The 20,983-nt window shown below is 37.9% G+C and overlaps 1 protein-coding gene and 1 long non-coding RNA gene across 2 annotated transcripts in view; both read right to left on the bottom strand.

Moving 5' to 3' along the window:
• LOC145519051 (uncharacterized) overlaps positions 1-20,983 on the bottom strand; it is a 238,044-nt gene that overhangs the window by 28,589 nt on the left and 188,472 nt on the right. The gene's annotated exons all lie outside the window — the stretch shown is intronic.
• LOC145516606 (uncharacterized) lies at positions 8,381-13,866 on the bottom strand. The gene is made up of 2 exons (XR_014061538.1): positions 13,663-13,866; positions 8,381-9,076 (listed from the first exon to the last, which is right to left on the bottom strand). It is a non-coding gene; the product is annotated as an uncharacterized LOC145516606 (long non-coding RNA).

The raw sequence follows: 20,983 nt of genomic DNA, 5'->3' as shown, positions 1-20,983 counted from the left end.
CTCAGTGGTTAAGAATCTGCCTGCTAGTGCAGGAGACACAGGTTCAATCCCTGGGTTGGGAAGATCCCCTGGAGTAAAAAGTGGCAACCCAATATTTCCCAGTATTCTTGCCTGGGAAATTCCATGGACAGAAGAGCCCAGTGAGCTACACAGTCCATGAAGTCATAAAGAATCAAACACGACTGAGCATACACCAACACACACACATAAGCAACCTCACAGCTTTCAGAGATTAGCCCCCCCCCCCCATACTGGGTTTGCCTGTGTCCATGTGAAGGGGAGTGATTTGGAGCATGGTCTTGAAGCCTGTTGTCACATTTTATACAGGCAGAATAGATGTGCCAAAGGGCTAGAAAAAAATTTATCAGTGCACTCTTTTCACTGGGCTCAATTCTAAGGAGTGCTTGCTTCCAATAGTTCCTCAGGTGATAATAAAACGGATTCATTTGGAAGCAAATAAATTCTCTGATATAAACAAACTCTTCAGGAAGCAATGTTACCTCTGCAACTTTTTGACATGGAAATATGTCTCCTATTGCATGATCATGCATACTTCCTCAAGAGTTATAGATACACTTCAAAGCATACCAAACAATTGAGCAATTAATTATAACTGCTACTCTTTTCTCTATGATTGTTTTATGTGTTTAATTTTTGTCTTACACGCCTGGCTAGTAAGCTGCTTTACTACATACTTTATATGTCTTTATATCCTCCAAGGTATTTCCTGTAGTGTTGGAAAGAACAGTGGCTCGATAAATGCCAGACTCACTGTCAAGGCTATTTGGCACTTTCAATGATTTTTGAAGATTCAAGCAAGTTCATAGTTCTGGGATGCCTTCTTAGTAGTATTTTAGTTTCACTGCTCCCCGGCAGTGACCCGCCAACACTCCTTCTTTAATGAGCCAAAATTGCACATTCAAAACACAGCTTCCAGCAATATCAACTGTGTGATCAACGTAACCTTGAAGAATTCATGGTAACTGCAATGATATCGGGAAAAGGCACGAGAGCAAACACAGGAATGGGAGATTTATGGATTCACAACAGATGGTATCTGGATGTGCATTCATTTTGCAAGCATGATTATTTGAGAGCACTGTTCAAACATTGCCATGTCATGAGATATCTTATCCTAGATTTTCTAAATTTTGATCTCTGCCTTTTCTGTCATGTGAATGACCAATATTGCCTGGACCCACTTGATGTGATTATTTTGGGGTAGCTGCTGTGTTTTATTCTGATGGGTATTGGAAACTGTATTCTTAAAACAGAATGAGTAATTTTCATTGAACTACTCTGACAACATTAGGCATAATATAGTAAAAGGGATTGGACTCAGACCAGGGTGACTAAAGTTGGGAAGACATTTTAGTCACTTACACTAAAGGACTTGATTTTCAATTTGCCTACTAGGAAAATGAGAATGGCAACCTGCTCCTCAAGATTGTACAGATATGGGATGTGACAAAGAAATGAAATTGCTCAGTCTATGTTTTTATTATTGTTATTGTAAATTATTATTATAAAATAATCATTAGTTTTATTTAAGTGATTTAGGGAGTGAACATGTAATCAATAATCCATAGGTTTCCAAAAATATAATGTTTCAGTGTATGAAAAACATTAAAGTTGGAATTTTGTTTGCAGAAAACAGTTCAGTTCAGTCACTTAGTCATGTCCAACTCTTTGGGACCCCATGGACTGCAGCACAACAGTCTTGCTTGTCCATCACCAACTCCCAGAGTTTGCTCAAACTCATGTCTTTCGAGTCGGTGATGCCATCCAACCATCTCATCCTCTGTCATCCCCTTCTCCTCCTGCCTTCAATCTTTCCCAGCATCAGGGTCTTTTCCAATGAGTCAGTCCTTTGCATCAGGTGGCCCAAGTGTTGGAGTTTCAGCTTCAGCATCAGTACTTCCAATGAATATTCAAGACTGATTTCCTTTAGGATTGACTGGTTTGATTTTCTTGCAGTCCAAGGGACTCTCAAGAGTCTTCTCCAACACCATAATTCTAAAGCGTCAATTCTTTGGTGCTCAGCTTTCTTTATAGTCCAACTCTCATGTCAATACATGACTATTGGAAAAACCATAACCTTGACTAGACAGAACTTTGTTGGCAAAGTAATGTCTCTGCTTTTTAATATGCTGTCTAGGTTGGTCATAGCTTTTCTTCCAAGGAGCAAGCATCTTTTAATTTCATGGCTGCAATCACCATTTGGAGCCCCCAAAAATAAAGTCTCTCACTGTTTCCATCGTTTCCCCATCTATTTGCCATGAAGAATACAGTACTTTAGAGTAAATATAACAGGTGAATGATATTTGCTTAGTCGTGTCGGACTGTTTATGACCCCATGGACTGTATCCTGCCAGGCTCCTTTGTCTATGGAATTCTCCAGGCAAGAATACTGGAGTGGGTTGCCATTTCCTTCTCCATGAAATATAACGAAGTGGTATTTATAATCTGATGTTTTTGTAAGAAAGCCTCCATCAAGACAATCTGAGACTCATTATTCATTAGTATTGACGTGTGATCTCTTTACAGTGGATCTTGGGTTTCTTGCCTTTAAAGGAACTGTCACTTCTCTGCATATTTCACCTAAATGTGCATCTCTAGACTGAATATTTCCTGTGAGCTTGGCTGTATATTTTTAGTTGCATGCTCTCTGGTTTCCCTCTGTTGGTGACTGTCTTGGGGCAGGCGGTGTACAACAAAGGTCACCAACATGCTCCTCCGACACAAAGGGCCATCCCCTCTCAGGAAGTCTCTTCCTTAGTGTACAGAGAGGAAGCCAGAGGGTTTGCAGTGTTATTGCTTTGCTTTGTCACTATCCTAGCCCCAGTCTCTTCCAGAGAGCAGAGTAACCACATTCAAAGTCAGTTGTAAATACTCTTGTTTTTTTTATCCTATTTAAAGACCATCAACACTGTCATTTCAGAAATACCTGGCCTTTTATATTTTCTACATGTGTGCCATTGTAAAGAAATTTAGAAACAGAGGCCATTACATTAATGTCTTATCTCATCCACATTGTCATAGGCTTCCTAAGGACACCATATCTCATCACATAGTAGAGATTTCCAGACTTCAGTAATGAGCAAATGAAATGAAAAATGATGAGGCTACCACTGATGATTTCTTTAAACTCAGCCTCTTGCCCATTTAACACACTATTATATTTGAGACTGCACACCCACACTTTTACATGAAAACAGTGGAAAGGAATGCTGTGTCTGAAAACAAACCATCATTTTTGTGTTTATCTTGATGCACATATTTTAATTTGAATGAAAAATAAGATTACCTTCCGTCTTGGGGAAATCACTGACCATTTGCTTATTGAAAGGGAAAGTATTATTTTGTAAAAATGTGGGAATGCTCTGAGCATGATAATGTCAAACTGTTGTCTTCATTGCATAGAATTCATTTCCCAAAGTGTCCTTTTGAAAGGCTATTTTTATATTTTCTTTTCTTGAGTGTCATGGCAGTGAGGCACCAGACTGCAAGTAACGGAGAGGAAATAGACACTGGCCACTCCCTAATGAGAAAGAAAACCAGTGTGGAGAGGGACAGTAGGATGATAAGACACATGGGAACATTCTGGTCTTGTGAATTCCCAGAAAAGAAGCTAAGCCACCTTTAAAAGCAAAAACTAAAAATTTGTTTCTATTACCAGGATCTTATGAACAAATATCAAGGAGTTGGCAAGAGAAAATGTGTATCCTGTCTTCACGTCACATAAAGTAAGTATATTACCCTATACTTATTATTTTTCCACTCTATTATTTCCACACTGATTTTAATTGCTTGCTATAATTTAATTAAATGTATGTTTTGTATTAATATACTGATAGGAAAAATCCATATGGTTTGAAATCGTTATTAGCTTGAATATTTTACATTTTAAAAAGGAGTCACTTTTCCATTTACTAGCACTTAATATATTTTGTTATGTGAATAAAGTCCCATGTAGAAATTTATAGGAAAAAAAATGTATGAAAATGTTAATGAAAACTACTTTTTAAGTAAATTTATCCTAACAATTTAGGATAATATCTGTCAAAAAGTTGAATTTCATGTTTCATTTCAGTGCACTATTTATATATTTCCTTGTTTTACAAATAGGTTTTAAGGTGCTTTCTATCACAAAATAATGTTAATAACAGCCATTTAACACACAACCAATTCTTTCCTAAACTGAATTTTAAAGAGATTAGAAATAAACGCATAAGCTCAAATAAGTAATTTTTACGTTTAGCCATTTATAAACTACAAAATAGTAACTATACTTTAGAAATCACTGAAGGATTAGAAAATGTATACACTTCAGATAGCAAAAAACAGCATCAAGAAAATTCAAAAGAAGATAAAATATCCAACAGTTTATAAAACAAAATGACAGAATCAATTAGTAAATGGAAACTCTGGGAATAGTGCAAAACATTATAAATTCTCTTATCAAACAGCAAAATTAATATTAGATTTTAAAAAGCCAAATTCAGTCTGCTCACAAGGAAATAAAAACGTAATATGAAAGGTTAATCGCACTCATTTATTGCGCACTTTCAAGGTGCCAGACACTATTCTGATTGCTTTAGCAAGACGCTCTCATGCAATATGAGGTAAGTGCTATTATTGTCATTTCTTGTTGATTTCTGCTCTTTTCATTCTAAGAGACCCATTTTTTTTATTGAATGATCATTCCTCTCTTTGCAACCTTGTTCACAAAAAACTGACCAGATCGCTAGGTTTTAGGAATAACCTCTTGGAAACACTACCCAACACGTCGCTTATGAGATCAATAAGATAGAAAGGGAAACTGACAGAATAGTTTCCTTGCTCGTGGAAATAAGACATCGTGTCTGTCTATGCGTGCCTTTGAGGAGACCCTGGACTTTGCAGAGTGATATCAGTGGAAAGGAGTGGTTCCCTGGCAGCTCCAGCAAGCAAGGAGGAAGGCAGGGGAATAACATGAGGTGGCATGAGTTGACAGACTTATTCTTGAACACTCAGGACTCCCTGAAGATACACAGAAACACCTGATAGCTTTGGGGAGAGGAGTTTTTTATGGCAAAAGGGTGTGCACACCAGAGAGATGCAAGCTCTGAAAATGAAGATTTTTATGTAACTATAGTGACATACAATTCTGTAAACAGATTTGTAAGTCTCCATAAAAATGAAAAATTCTGGAAAAATATAAATTCTTCTAGAAAACAGCATTAAAAGAAAAAGAAAAATTTAAAAGGCAGTGCATCCCTGATAAAATTCAAAGAAAACCAAAAAAAGAAATATCCCTATTTGACATAGAAAAGGCAATTTACCTTAAAACAAGAACCAACATAATTTTCAGCAATAAAACACAAGAGGTACTCCAATATAAATGAAAACCACGTTGCCACTAGTGCTATTTAAAACTGTTCTGAAATCATGGGCAATTTCTATTTAATAAGATAAGAATTTAAAATAAGGAATATAATCATTGAGGAATAAGGAACGGGCCAAAGTTGCTCACTAGTCCAAACAACTGAAGAGAATAAATAGGAAAACTCTAGTTTTATTAATAAGAGACTTTAAAAGAAAAATCTGACACAAAATAAAATCCTGTTAAATCAGTAACTTTACTATTTAAGAACACAAGCAGTTAAAAGATCTAATTTTTTTAAAAATGTGGTTTTATTTAAAGTAAATTTAAAATAACTATAAAGTATATTAAAATGTATCTAACCTATATAAAGAACACTGTAACGTTTCCTTGAGGGACCTAAAAATGAAAATATTGATTAGTTAATTATTTTATATGTCTGGAATATAGATTACAAGCTATAAGTGTTTTTGAGATGATGATGGATAAGTTATTTCTTCCTAGATAGAGGATTATTGATAAAATATATTCACAAGCTAATTTGTCCAGAAAGTGTTGACTGTACACAGTACTGTGTTAACTAAACCTTACACGAGCTGGACAGAATTCTTGCCTTGCACACTCCCATGGTGTGAATATCAGTTAACATTTCACAATGAGGACTGTCTTGTAATGTTAAAAATTTCCAGTTACAATTCTGACATTTTTCTTTCTAACTTGACTATACAACTTTAAATTTCATCTGAAAGAAAAAATAGCATATGCAATAAATGGTAGAGCAATGAGAAAAATGTAGTGTGATTAAATATGCAAATTAATGAGAAGTAATTAAAATGCTATGGTCCACAAGACTTGAGAATATATGCAGTGAAATATTTAGCCTTTCAAAATAAATTCTAGTGTATACATGTCTTTAATAGTTAAGAGAAGCTTGACTGATAGGGAAATGGTGGATTTCCCATTGGGTTCTAATGATGCCATCACCAAAATAAATCCCCAGATAGATCAATTTTTTTTTAAGTTTAAAGTAAAACCATGAAAAAAAAAATCTAGCAATGATTTTAGACTAATTAACTAATTTGAGGGGTAGAAAAAGACTTAGAAGTCACAAAAACAATGAGAGAACTCAAAAAGAAAAATTTCTCACTAAGAATTAAAGCTCGTTTAAAAAAATCAGTCATTATTAAAAAGCTAGTGACAAACTGGAAACATGCTTATAATAACAACAACAAAAAAAGATAGCCAAAGGAAAACATTATAGCTGTAATCAATATTGAGCTCTGACAAGTTAAAAAAAATAAAATCACTAAAACCCCAATAGAAAAATAGCAAATGTCATAAGTGAATAATTCACAGAATACATACAAATAGGCATTAAACATGTGGAGTTTTTCATATTTTTTACCAATCAAAAAATACAAATTAAGATAATGAAATCCTCTTTCAGATTGGCAAAGGAATTTTTTTTTTAAAGGTGATTCTTTGTGCTGCTAATGATGGGTGAAAATGCACATTATCTTGAATCACTAATGATAAGTTATTACATTTCTAGGGAGTAACTTGATAATAGGTCTTTCAAATTTTTTATATCTTTTGGCTTGGAAATTCTACTGCTAAAAAAATGACCATAAGAAAATTATTACAGATGGATCAGACTTAGCACAAAAAAAATGTTCTTTGTTTATTATTCATGATAATGTAAAATTAGGAGTGGTGGCTGTTCAGTCACTAAGTCGTGTCTGACTCTCTTCAACCCCGTGAACTGAAGCACGCCCGGTTTCCCTGTCCTTCACCATCTCCCGGAGTTTGCTCAAACTCGTGTCCACTGGGTCGGTGATGCCATCCAACCATCTCATCCTCTGTCATCCCCTTCTCCTCCTGCCCTCAATCTTTCCCAGCATCTAAGGTCTTTTCCAATGAATCAGCTCTTCGCATCAGGTGGCCAAAATATTGGAGTTTCAGCTTCAGCATCAGTCCTTCCAATGAATATTCAGGGTTGATTTCCTTTAGGATTAACTGGTTTGATCTCCTTGCAGTCCAAGGAATTCTCGAGAGTCTTCTCTAGCACCACAGTTCAAAAGCATCAATTAGGGAAGAAAGTACTTAAATGTTGAATAATAGGAAATAAATTATATCAATGTTGGTACTTCCATGAAATGGACTTTTATACAAATAATTAACTTCATATTCTCAGAATCTTTAATAACACTGAAAAATGCTTTCAGTATATTGGAATATATATATGTATATAGTTAGTTAGTTAGTGTTAGTCACTCAGTCATGTTCAACTATGCACCCCATGGACTGTAGCCTGTTAGGCTCCTCTGCCCATGGGATTTTTCCAGGCAGGAATACTGGAGTGAGTTGCCACTTCCTTCTCCAGGGAATCTTCCTGACCCAGGAACTGAACTGGGGTCTCTTGCATTGCAGGCAGATTCTTTTACTATCTGAAAGTGAAAGCGAAAGTCACTCAGTTGTGTCCGGCTCTTTGCGACCACCCCACAGACTATGCAGTTCGAGGAATTCTCCAGGCCCGAGTACTGGAGTGGGTAGACTTTCCCTTCTCCAGGGGATCTTCCCAACATAAGGCTTCCCACAAGGCTGTCTCAGCCACCAGTATTTGTCATATATGTGTATGTGTGTGTGTGTGTGTGTGTATATAGATATATAGATACAGTATGACCTAAATTTTGGTGAGATTTGAGGGATTCCCTGGTAGCTCAGCTGGTAAAGAATCCTCCCACAATGTTGGAGACTTGAGTTTGATCTCTGGGTTGGGAAAATCCCTGGAGACGGGAATGGCTACCCACTCTGGTATTCTGGCCAGACGAATTCCATGGACTACACATGGACTATAGAGTCGGATACGACTGAGCGACTTTCACTTTTACTTCTGGAAATTATGGATCATTTCTATTTTGTCTTTTATACTTTTAGTAGTCCGCTCTTGAATATTTTCTAGAATGAGCGTGCATTCATCAACGATCAAATAAACATCATTCAAAAAAAAAATAGTTTTCTCAACAAACAAAGGTCTTTACTTTGAGGCACTTGAGCCTATTTGTATCAAATTTAAGGAAAAAAAAAATCCTGTTTCTTTAAATTCAAGTTCTGTGTTGGGCCGCCCCTGGGAGGTTGTGCTGAATTTTCCCCATTAAGCAGTTTCCTAAGGAGAAACCACCTGATCAAGCATTCACTGCACCAATTTCTTCAGATTTTTAATTTCAAAACATTCCACTTGGCAGAGGCAGGCCGGGGAGCCCTGTCAGGGACTGCTGGTATTTGGCAGTGACAGTGAAAGCACAGGAAGGAACGGAGCTCCAGAGCAAGCCAGCACGCTTTAATCAGCTTCGAGTCCTGCAAGAGCCAAGATTTACAGGGGCCTCACCCCCCCCAGGTAGAAGCAGAGTGACACATCCAGCTTTGCTGCGAGGTTTTATAGCAATGTTATCACTCAGAGCGCAGAGACATAAATGCAGAGGGACTGGAAGACGAGAACATAATGTTTTCACACGCTAAGCTTAATTTCAATATCGTTCCATGCTCCTGGGGCTTCCTTATGAATGACTGTAAAACTCCATTGTTTTTGAAAATTAGTGGATCACAAGGAGAATTGCACATTTGATGAGTCTGGTGTAATGGGTTGGTGTTTCGGTGGCCTTGCCTCACACCAGGGCGCACTTCAGCTGGCCCTAGTTTCAGGAAAATGATCTGCAGAAAATGACAAAGGATGAAAGGAAACTTTTTTTCTTTTTTTGCATTTGGCACAAGCAAAATTTCACAAAGAGAAGAAGAAAAGAAAGACACTATGTCAAGAACATTCTAAGAAGCCGTGCCTATAATTGAAGAGTAGCTGTAGGGAACCACTAACTTACACGGCCAATGTGTGCTAGATGGGATGGGCTGACGCATACAGCTTTTGAACTCAACAGCATTGCACAGATAATGTTTCCACCATTCCCTCTCCCCACTTCCGAACAATTTCTTGTTGTATTATATATTGTATCTACAGCTGTGCTATGTTGAGTGGCCATAAAACCATCCATTTGTGTAATCTCGGGGCAAAAAGCATCACAAAGGGAAGCAATGGGACTGGGACCATGATCCATCTTCATTTATGCATTTAAAATTTTTCTCACTGTGATAGCCTGGTGAGGTGGATGTCTTCTTGTGAAAACCACAGAGAGCCAGCTGCCTCTTCTTACTCCAACAAACATCAGTAGAGACAATAACATTAAGGATTCATAATCCCACACAGAAGTACACAACATTATCCTAACTAAATTTTCTCCCTTCGCATCCCCAAGACTTATTAATACACGGGATAAAAAGCTATGGGAGCTCTCGCTTCCACAGTGTGTATGATGGATATCATATTCCAGCTGTTCAGTTTGGAAGCTTTGTCCCAGATTCATCAAGTTCGAGTGGAAATAAACAGAACGTGGGGATCTGATTCTCACAGTCTTTCTGAGTTCTCATCATTTTTCCTCTCTTCTGTGCCCAAAATATTACCTGAATCACAAACGTTCTCAATTTTTTTACTCGCAATTTTATCTCAACTGAGTCTGTGTTTTGCCACCAGACTGTGATAAATGCCTCAAACATTTTAAATCCTTTCTTGGGGAAGATACACTGATTTTAGCTACCACTGGCATGCAGTCTCTGCTCATTTCTTTTCCTTTACAAGACCTCTACACATCGTCGTTAGAACAGTGGTCTTCTTCCTGTCAACTCTCAACCCTCTCTTGACATCTTTTTTCTAGACTTTAACTGCTATCTATGTGTTGATGAATTGATGCTTTCAGTTTGTGGTTTTGGAGAAGACTCTTGAGAGTCAATTCCAGAGGAAATCAACCCTGAATATTCATCGGAAAGATTGGTGCTGAAGCTCCAATACTTTGGCCACCTTACGTGAAGAGTTCACTCATTAGGAATGACCCTGATGCTGGGAAAGATCAAAGGCAAGAGGAGATGGGGGCAGCAGAGGAGATGATTAGATAGCATCACCGACTCAGCTGAGCAAACTCGGGAGATAGTGAAGAACCGGGGAGCCTGGCATGCTGCAGTCTGTGAGATGACAGAGTTGAACTTGACATAGTGACCGAACAACAACATATGTTGATGACTTTCAAACTTATCTTGCTTTCCCAGACTTCTCTCGTGAGCTACAGATTTTGTATCCAACTATTTGACATCTGCATATGTACCTCTGTTCAGTTCAGTTCAGTCCCTCAGTCATGTCCAACTCTTTGCAACCCCATGAATTGCAGCACTCCAGGCCTCCCTGTTCATCACCAACTCCCGGAGTTCACCCAAACTCATGTCCATCGAGTCGGTGGTGCCATCCAGGCATCTCATCCTCTGTTGTCCCCTTCTCCTCCTGCCCACAATCCTTCCCAGCATCAGAGTCTTTTCCAATGAGTCAACTCTTCACACGAAGTGGTCAAAGTATTGGAGTTTACCTCTGTTAGACATCTCAAATGTAACATAGCTGGAATAGAACTACTGATTTCTAGCCCATCCTGCTCCTTTGAAAAGGAAGTTGCTTGGTCTTTGCCATCACCACAGTAAGTGCCATTGCATCATCTCCTAATTGCTCACTCTTAACACCTGGTTGTCAACTTTCATTCCACGTTCTTCACATTCTGCTGCTGCTGCTGCTAAGTTGCTTTAGTTGTGTCTGACTCTGTGCGACCCCATGGACAGCAGCCTACCAGGCTTCTCCATCCATGGGATTTTCCAGGCGAGAGTACTGGAATGGGTTGCCATTGCCTTCTCCACTTCACATTCTAAACCCATCCAATTCATAAAAGCTACGTCATAGAGATTTTTTTGAAGAGCTCATTCATTTATTATTTTTAGAATTTTCTTCCCTGTGACTCTGCTTCTCTCCAAAGAGCGAAGAGACTCCTTAGAGACTTGTGGGAATACAATACGTTTTAGGTGACGTGCAAGATGACGGCAAAGGGCCATTGGTTCTCCGTGGTGTTTCACCCCTTCCAGTCATTAAGGCTATCTCCTTTATCGCCTGCTCACTGCTTGCCCAGCTGATGGCTGTCCACTTGAACAGAACCCAGTGATGGTCCTTGGATAATTCAGTTAACTGTCAGCCTTTATTGACATTGCTGTGATTCCTCTATGTTTGGGTCATCACCTCCAGCCAAGCCCTGATCTTGCTGATGCTGTGGAATGGCCACAGTTGGGTGCTTTTCAACTCAGGTGCCTTTCCAGCTTCTCCACTTACGGCAGGAGATCTTTCTAGATCTGTCCCCATACTTCCAGGAATAGGAAATCTTACTTCTACCATATACTTTGTACCCTACTTTTTAGTACAATCTTAAATTTTGTAGGATAAGGGATAGGGGGAGGATATGAGATTCGAGATTCAATCAGCTGCTTTAACCCACCTCCTCTCTGGACCAAAGATGAGAATATAAGATAGAGAACAATATATTTTAGAACTCGCCTCTGTTTCTCCTGATCCTACACCTCTTACTCCTATCTACCAATTCCAAAGGAACAAGAAGGAGCAAGCTTCAGGCTTTAATCCTGAAAGTACTATCTTTCAGGATAGAAAGAAAGTACTATCTTTCTCCATCCCAGTTCTAACTTCAAAGCTGAGCTTTTTATGGATTGGCTTTAAGAGAGTGGAACCAACATATTCCTTGGGGAGGTTAAATTTCATGTGCTACTGCAACTGCATGGCAGTGAATAGTTACAAGGTATTTGTACATATTATTTAGAATATAAATTTTAATATTATCAACATTAAGATATTGCCTTTAAAAATTCAGGGAGACAGTGTGAACTTCTGGGAATATATTCACTGAGCTCAGAGAAGAAATATTGCAATTAATTTTTTGTTTTATTGCTCAGAATATGAGTTATTACAATATTACATGTGAATTTGAGAAGAAATTTCCTAGGTGTTGAGCAAAAAACAACTTATATTCATGACAGTATGGTACCATTTATGAATTATGATATTATAAAATTAATATTATCACTCAAGTTTTTTTGTTAGTGTTTGTGTACTCAAAGTGAGGTTGATCTTGTACAAATAAAGTAGATTTTAATCAGATGTATTAGAAAATCTTGGGCACAATGATTGCAGTGACTCGAGTAGAGATCACCAAAGCCTTCTTTTGGCCATTGTGAGCCAGTAAGAGGGACTTTTTTTAAATAAATGAAACTATTCAGAGCTTATCCCTCAAAGCAATGACAGACCTGCATACAGTGATATCAACCATCAGGCAACCAAAAGAGCTGTTTCCTAGGAGCCATGTCAGGGTACTGCACTTGGTTTGCCCATGATGTTATTATTGCCTTAATTCCAGTGTTATTTCTCCTCTATGTATAGTCAATGTAAAGCCATATAATGATCTAGGGATAATGAATGTTTGTAGAGTGTAATTTTTACTGCTCTTATACTAATTAGGATGAGAAATTAAATCAAAGTCACATTAATCTCTAAATTTTTCTCCATTATTTTACTTATAGTCTGTCTATATTACTATATTGAAAGTGAGCTTTTTTTTAATAAACAGCAAATACTTGAATACATGTTCTGCTTTTTTTCTGATTTGATAATTACTGGCTTTCAGTTGGTTTGTTTAGACCATTTAAATATAATTTCATTACTGATTTTGTTGGAGTTGAGTCCACCATTTTATTATTTTTCTCCTTGTCATAACTTTTTAAAAAGCATTTCCTCCTTTTCTATCTTCTTTTGGAGTATTTGAATATTTCCGATATTTCATTTCAATCAACATTTTGGATTTTTTATTGTACATTACTTTAGTGTTTATTCTAGGGATTATAAATGTATGTTCCTAAATTTTCATAGTCTATTACAGCTAATATTTTACCATCTTAAATGAAACAGAAGGCTTGCAAACATATAGGTCTCTGTGCTATCTACCTTTCATATTAGTATTGCTGTATGTATTATGTCTGCTTATATCGAAATATACAAGACAATGTTACATTTTTTTCTCATTTAAATAGTCATACATATTTTATGGGGGGCTTTCCAGGTGGCACAGTTGGAAAGAATCAGCCTATCAATGCAGGAGATTCACAAGAGACACAGGTAAGATTCCCTGGTTCGAGAAGATCCCCTGCAGGAGGAAATGGCAACCAACTCCAGTATTCGTGCCTAGAGAATCCTTTGGACAGAGGAGCCTGGCAGGCTATAGGCCATGGGGTCACAAAGAGTCAGACATGACTGAGCACACACACACATACAGGTATTTTATAGACGTCTATAGCAGAGAAAAATAGTCTATTATATTTACCAAGATATATAACATTTCTGTTCTTCTACCATCATTCCTAAGGGTTCTAGTTTTCTTCTGGTGTTATTCCACATCAACCTGAAGAACTTCTTTCAGCCCATCTTCTGTAGCTTATCTGTTGGATGAATTCTCTCATTTTTTTTTTACATGAGGATATGTTATTTATCTTTCATTCTGTCAGGCAAGTGTATGCTCCTCGGTTCTGTCTCGTCACAACAAAGATTTGGGGTGACGGACATTAGAGCCCTCGGCGGGTCACAGCTCTCGGGTCTTGGACAGACCGTGTTATAGCTCTCAGGTCTCGAACGGACCGTGTTCTAGCTCTTAGACAAATCAGTGTTACAGCTCCGTGTTACAGATCTTTTATTTAGATAATAGCAGGAAAATCCATACTCGAAGCATGAGGGCATGCCGACCGACGACCCAAAGACACAAAGAGAAGAACGTCCCAGCGTGTGGGAGGGGGGTGGGGGGGGAGAGAGAGAGAGAGCACGCTTTGGCTCCTCATTTTATATATTTTTTTCCTCCCCCTGGGCCTGCCCTATGCAAATTGGGCTTAGCCAGGAGTATTGTTCTACCTGAAGTTTTCACTCAGGTCTTGGTACCTTCCTTTGACCTTCCTTTGTTCTATTTTCGCGGACTTTTCCCTTCCTTGTCTTGTAGCCACCGCCATCTTGGACTCCTGTTTCCTATTCTACGGAGAAGGAAATGGCAACCCACTCCAGTACTCTTGCCTGGAAAATCCTATGGACAGAGGAGCCTGGTAGACTGCCGTCCATGGGTTCGCTAAGGGTCAGACACGACTGAGCGACTTCACTTTCACTTTCCTATTCTAACTACCTAACAATTCTTAAAGGATATATTAATTGGATACAGAATTCTTACCTGACAGTTTTTTTTTTCAACATTTTAAAGATATTCTTTGACCGTATTTGCATTGTTTCTAAGTAACCCCCTATGTGTAATGTGTCACTTTTCTCTGGGTCCTTTCAGGATTGATTTTTTTCAGCAACTTAATTATGTTTCATAGTGCAGTTTATTTTGAGCTTATCTTTGAATTTGCTGAGCTTCTTGAATCTTAAATGAATATAGTTTATCAGATTGGGGAAGTTTTTAGCCATTACTTTTAATTTTTTCCAGCACCCATCTCTCTTCTCCTGAGACTTTACATACAGCTATTTTGTCAGATAACCTGCATCTGACATAAAGTTTCTAATAGCCAGCTCCTATGTATCATGAATTCAGATTCCTTTTTCCATTACTTAGTCATATGGCACATTCTCTAGGATAATTCTGTGATTTATCCTTTGCGAGGTTTCATCAAATATCTAACAGCTGAAAAGATTCCTTGATAAACATTACATATATACTTTTTAATTTCACAAATAAATACAAATGATGAAAACATACAAAATTCCAATTTCTATAGTGACTTTTACGAAAGGAAGTTGACACACATAATCTTAACCCATATGTGAATTTTAATATTCTGATCTCTAACATCAAATAAACCCTGAGGTTTTTGGGTTTTGATTTTTTTAGCTACAGTCTGGTGGTCTGCCTGTGATAAACTTTACATGTGAGGAAAAAATAAAATTTTATTTGCTGCTTGCAGACTAAATAATTCTTTTAAAGAGAAGCAAGTTTATTGATGTTGTAAGCAACATGATACCTCTTGGGATGAGGGATGACCTGTCTAAAAGCACCTCCTGCTTCCCCTCCTCTCTTTCTTCATATTCTTTTAATTAAGAAGCTTGCTGATTAAAGGCTCATTAGAAAGCACATTTCCTATTCTTGGTAAAATAAAGTTATTTTAAGAAATGTAACAGGCTCAAGATATCATATTAAATATGAGTGCCTCCTCTCTCATATTTTATCTTTCATATGAAAACTTTTCTGTATCTTCAAATTGTTCCCTTACTATTAATGTGATCCAACAGTACAGTAACTCTACGTTTCCGTTTTCTGGTATTTCATATTGTAGGAATGCCTTAATACTTGGATGACAGTTCTGTATCACTAAACTTGTCATGGAATAATTCTGTTCCCAGAAAGACAAGAAGTGAATTTCTCCCTGAATTCAGATTATTCATCCTGTCAGTCATTATAGCTTTGCAAATCACCTGGGTTTTGTGAGAGGGGATGATGGAATGTGTCTCACAAGCCAGAAAATGAACTCAATAAAGATCCTAGTTTGCCACCACCAAGGATCCCTGGGAGATCGTTTCCAATCTTATTGGTTGTAAAGAGTTTCCTTTGTTCAGCAGCAAACTGGGAGTTAAAAAGCAAGGAAGTAGGAAGTTCCTAAAAATTTATAGGGGCTCTTTGGAGTAAAGGTGTGGTAGCTGTGTCTGCAAAGTGATATTTAATAGGGAATGGTCTTCCCACTGAGTAAATTAGCAGGATCATAAACTGGGCTGTAAGCTTGAGAAATTTTCCATTTTCATTTGTTTCCCTGCTGGCTAAGCATTTAACAAATTCTTTTGTAAGTTGAGGATCACTATGTAGAAATATCCAAGGAAAGGAAAGTTTATCCACACTTCTACTAGAGTTTGAAAGTGGGAGGAAGGTATTTGCATTTCAACTGGGTCACAGCAGTAACTCAGGTGAGAACCCTAAAAGGAGGTGACATCAGGGAGGCACTGCTGGAATCATATGATTCAGCCAGTATCCACACGTTTTCAGTGTTGAAGCTTTAGAAGGTTTTTTTTCCCTGTGATTTTCAAAAAGGAAACAAGTTCTCCCACAGTATTCCTATCTGATGTGGTCCCCCGATGACTCAACTCCTATGGAACTGATGACCCATTATCACGTTAATATTGCCGCAAATTGTTACCTACTTTTTTAAAGGATATCTACAGTTTCTGCCTATTCTAATAAAACTATGTGTTCTTTGAAGTTAGGGATGTAACTTCAAATTGGCTATTTTCTCACAAAGATTATAACTTACTGTGGTGAGTGATATATATATTCAACATTTTCAAAAGGTAGATGGTAGCCTAGATGTTAAAATCATCCTGGGGCTTCCCTGGTGGCTCAGTGGTAAAGAATTCACCTGCCAGTGCAGGAGACACGGGTTCGATCCCTGGTCTGGGAAGATCCCACATGCCAAGGAGCAACTAAGCCCATGACCCACAACTACTGAGCCTGTGCTCTAGAGCCCTGGAGCCTCAGCTACTGAAGCCCGTGCTCTGCAGCAAGAGGGACCACCAGAGTGAGAAGGCCATGCACCACAGCTAGAGAAACAAAGACCCAGCACAGCCATAAATGAATAAATAAACAAATAAGATTTTAAAAATAAAATAAATTATCCTCAGTGTCTAATTTTAAAAATTAATACTTTTAATTGCATCATACGCAATAAACTAGCAGCCTCTGTCCCCAATTCTTTTGTGAAAAAATAATGTTATATATTATTACTATCGAATTCAAATAACTGTGAAGAGAAGAGAGAGGACATAGGTGCTAAAACCAAAAGATCCAAGTTTCTTCCCAGGTTTTGCCTTTACTGCGGGAGACCTGGGTTCAGTCCCTGGGTTGGGAAGACTCCCTGGAGAAGGGAAAGGTTACCCGCTCCAGTATTCTGGCCTGGAGAATCCCATGGACTGTATAGTCCATGGGGTCACAAAGAGTCCGACAGGACTGAGTGACTTTCGCTTTTTCACTTCGCCTTTTACTAGACACTGTTAAGTCTTAGAGCCTCTCTCTTAAGTCTTTGTATGATCATCGAATAGGAAAATAAAAGTTACAGCAATTCGTTAAAATTATGTATGTGAAGGCGCTTTATTAAGTTGTTTTCAGCGGCAGGGGAAGCAGCAGTAGAGGAGTAGCAGCACTGTTAATAAAAATGCCAGTACCTAGAAAAGCCCTCGTGCAGAATTAGCTGAAGTCATTTTTGTTTAATCGCCAAGTTGTGTCCGATTCCTTGCGATCCCATGGACTGTAGCTCCTCTGGTTCTTCTGTTGATGGGATTTCCCAGGCAAGAATACTGGAGTGGGTTGCCATTTCCTTCTCCAGAGGATCTTCCTGACCCAGGGATCGACCCCGCATCTCCTGTATTGGCAGTGGATTCTTTACCGCTGAGCCACCTGGGAAGCCCTTAGCTGGAGAAGACCTTCTTTAATCGAAGGATATAAAAGCATTCGGGGTTAAATACTAAACTTTATAAAAGGAAGCCATACAAAACGCCCTAGATGTATCTTATAAATGGTGATATTCACAGTCACATTCATCTATATCAAATGACTTAAAGAAGATATCCAAGAGAGTCCACAATCACAAATTATAAAATTCAAGTAATTTTCCATGTTCCTTTAAGAGAATATTGCCATTCAATAAAAGAAAATGCATCAGTGATTTAGTGATAAATAAGCAAGAAAGCTAAGCTAAACATACACACAAATTCTAAACTAAGTCTGAAAATGTTCTTCCTCCTTTTTGCTCCAGTTCTTTTCATCCTACTATGTCAGGACTTCAACTTCTTGCTCAAAATTCAGTAATATACAGACTTACAACATTGTCATCTACGCTTGCAGTGAAGCATCCTTAAATTCAAATTCAGTCTTGAAAGCTGTGCTAATTTCTTTCAAGTACAGTTTTCCACATACAAAAGCTCACATGTGCTTTTCAAGACCACAGCTTCCAAACATCCAAGCAATGGAAGTCCTCGGTGTTCTCTTACTTAACCTATACATTGCTTCAAATGCTGTCCTTTATAAAGCAGTAATGAAAATAACAAGTCTATAAACCTGTGCTTAACAGCAGGGGTTTGGGGCTCCCAGGTCTTCAGTCCTGTACCTTATGCAGTGATTTATACTGAGTGGAATTAAGGAGACAGTATAAAGGGGGAGAAAAGGAGGGAACACTCACTCAAAGGTGCCGACTGGGGGTGTGTGTGTGAGAGAGAGAGAGAGAGAGAAAGAGAGGAGTGAGAGAGAGATGTTGTCATGATGAAACAGCAGGAGAAATGAGAAGATTCAGGGGAGAGAAACTCAAAGACCTTTGGCCAGGAAATCACTGGTTGTGACAAAACAAATAAATAACCGTGTGATGTCTGTAAATACTCTAAAAACCTTGAATCATATGGGGTGAGGGAAAACACTTAAGGGGTGACAATTGTGATATTTTATATACATATATACCCTGAATATTCATTGGAAGGACTGATGCTGAAGCTGAAGCTCCAATATTTTGGCTACCTGATGAGAACGGTCGACTCATTGCAAAAGACCCTGATGTTGGGAAAGATTGAAGGCAAGAGAAGAAGGGGACAACAGAGGATGAGATGGTTGGATGGCATCACTGACTCAATGGACATGAGCTTGATCAAACTCTGGGAGATGGTGAAGGACAGGGAAACCTGGAGTGCTGCAGTCCATGGGGTCACAAAGAGTCGGACATGACTGAGCAACTGAACAACATATACATGGGGGGAATTAGTGGTGTCTGCTGCTCAGAAGTGGGCTAAAGTGCACATATTGAATCTGTAAGCAATTTATTGTAATCTTCTGGCCACAAGGTGTGGCATGCAGAATCTTGGTTCTCTGACCAGGGACCAAACCCTGCTGCCTGTAGTGGAAGCATGAAGTCTTCCACCATCAGGGAAGTCCTTCTGCAAGCAATTTTGACTTGGGTTACACACTTTTGGTGGTATCTGAGGGTGAGAGCCTAAACGACGTTATTGGGAAAGAAGTGAAAATACCACTATGTTAAAGGATCTTCTTCTACATTTAAAGGTAAAGGGGCTGAAAACTGATGCACTGGGTAATTTCATGCATTTTCATGGCTATTTCTTCCTTGAGCCTTGAAACCAACCCACTACATTTTTATGCTACACGTTTTTCTTCACCAACCCAAGAGAGGCCAAGAGAAACGATCTACTGTCTACTATTTAGATTCTCAAGTCTGTTTTGTGAGATGTGTTACCTTCCAATGTCTTATTTGTTGGGATGATGTACTTGTCCAGACCGTGAATCTGTTTAAATGACAACAGTAAAGCCCAGTAACTTCTTGAATTGATTTTCTTACTTGACACAGAATTGGCCATTCTTTTAGTATCAGGTCTCAGTCTTATCATTTTAGTTCTTTGTGAGCAAAATAACATACTTTAGCCTACTTTCTAAGACATTTTGTTTCAGGAAGATATCTTTATTATTGTCATCATCTACCTAAATATGTTGAGATGCATGAAGTATTAATATGAATTTGAAATCTTTATCCATTAAAATTATAGGATTCAGGTAAAAATATGTTTCTAAATTCTGGACTTTAAGTGGTCTTCTATGATCTGGAAAAGTCTTCTTACCTAAAGACTTCATTAAGATCTTCCAAATATTCCTTTACTAGATCTTAGCAGTACAAGCAGGCCCTGTGCACAGTCAGAGTTTGCAAAATAATGCTGCAATTCTGAGCTGGCATAGAATAAAAAACAGAAAAACTCATTCCCTAACTCCTGACTCTTGATGTATTGGCAGATAAGCTGAGATTTCTGGGTTGAACATCTCATGGAGGTCCTCTTACCATTTATCATTTCTAAATTACATATTGAGGGCAAAATGGTATATAACCTACTTATACATTATTTGCTAAAAATGTAAAAGTAAAGACAAAAATATTTTTATTCAGGAAGTTTTCATCCCTTTCCTGAAACATTTTGATACTTGCAAAGATCATGCCTGGTGAAACGCTTCAGATTTTAGCCCTGGATGTGACACTTATTATGATGGACAAGTCATCTCACTGTCTCACTAATTTCCCTCACCTGTGAAATTGTCCGATCTTATTACCTCAGAGCTTCTCTAAAGAACAAACAAAATAATCCTGACAATGTGTTAAAGATCCTAATGTATGATCCTAACATGATATACTATCTTTCCTTTTAATATTTTCAGTGAAAATCTACAACTTGATTATATTTCCAGGGATATTTAAAGAGCTCTTTGTTTGATCATAGAAGTAAAATCTTTGGGGTTAAAAATAATAACAAACAAGCCAAGGAAAAGGTATATCCTTCTCTAGAGAACTTTTGTTTTCTTATGATGATCTGTCCAAACTCTGACTTATTAAACAATAGTCTCATCTATATGTTTGTATAATGCTCTTACAACATAAGCTGATTCTTCACCCAGAATGAAGGCAGGTATAAACATTCCCTTCCATTCTAATTACCTAACAGCAAAATTTATTGTGCTTTATTAATCACTGGGATGCAAGTATAAATTTAGTTGGGGCTGGGGAACACTTCATAAAAAACAACATAGAAGAATCACATAAAGAAACACTGAGTGTCTCTGTGTTTTTTAAACACATGAAAATCATATT

This window comes from Giraffa tippelskirchi, chromosome 8, assembly GCF_054371585.1.
Source record: "Giraffa tippelskirchi isolate mGirTip1 chromosome 8, T2T-mGirTip1v1.2.pri, whole genome shotgun sequence".
In the NCBI taxonomy this organism is placed as follows: Eukaryota; Metazoa; Chordata; class Mammalia; order Artiodactyla; family Giraffidae; genus Giraffa; species Giraffa tippelskirchi.
The sequence above is the reverse complement of the archived record's forward strand: the minus strand, read 5'-3'. Positions and strand labels throughout refer to the sequence as shown.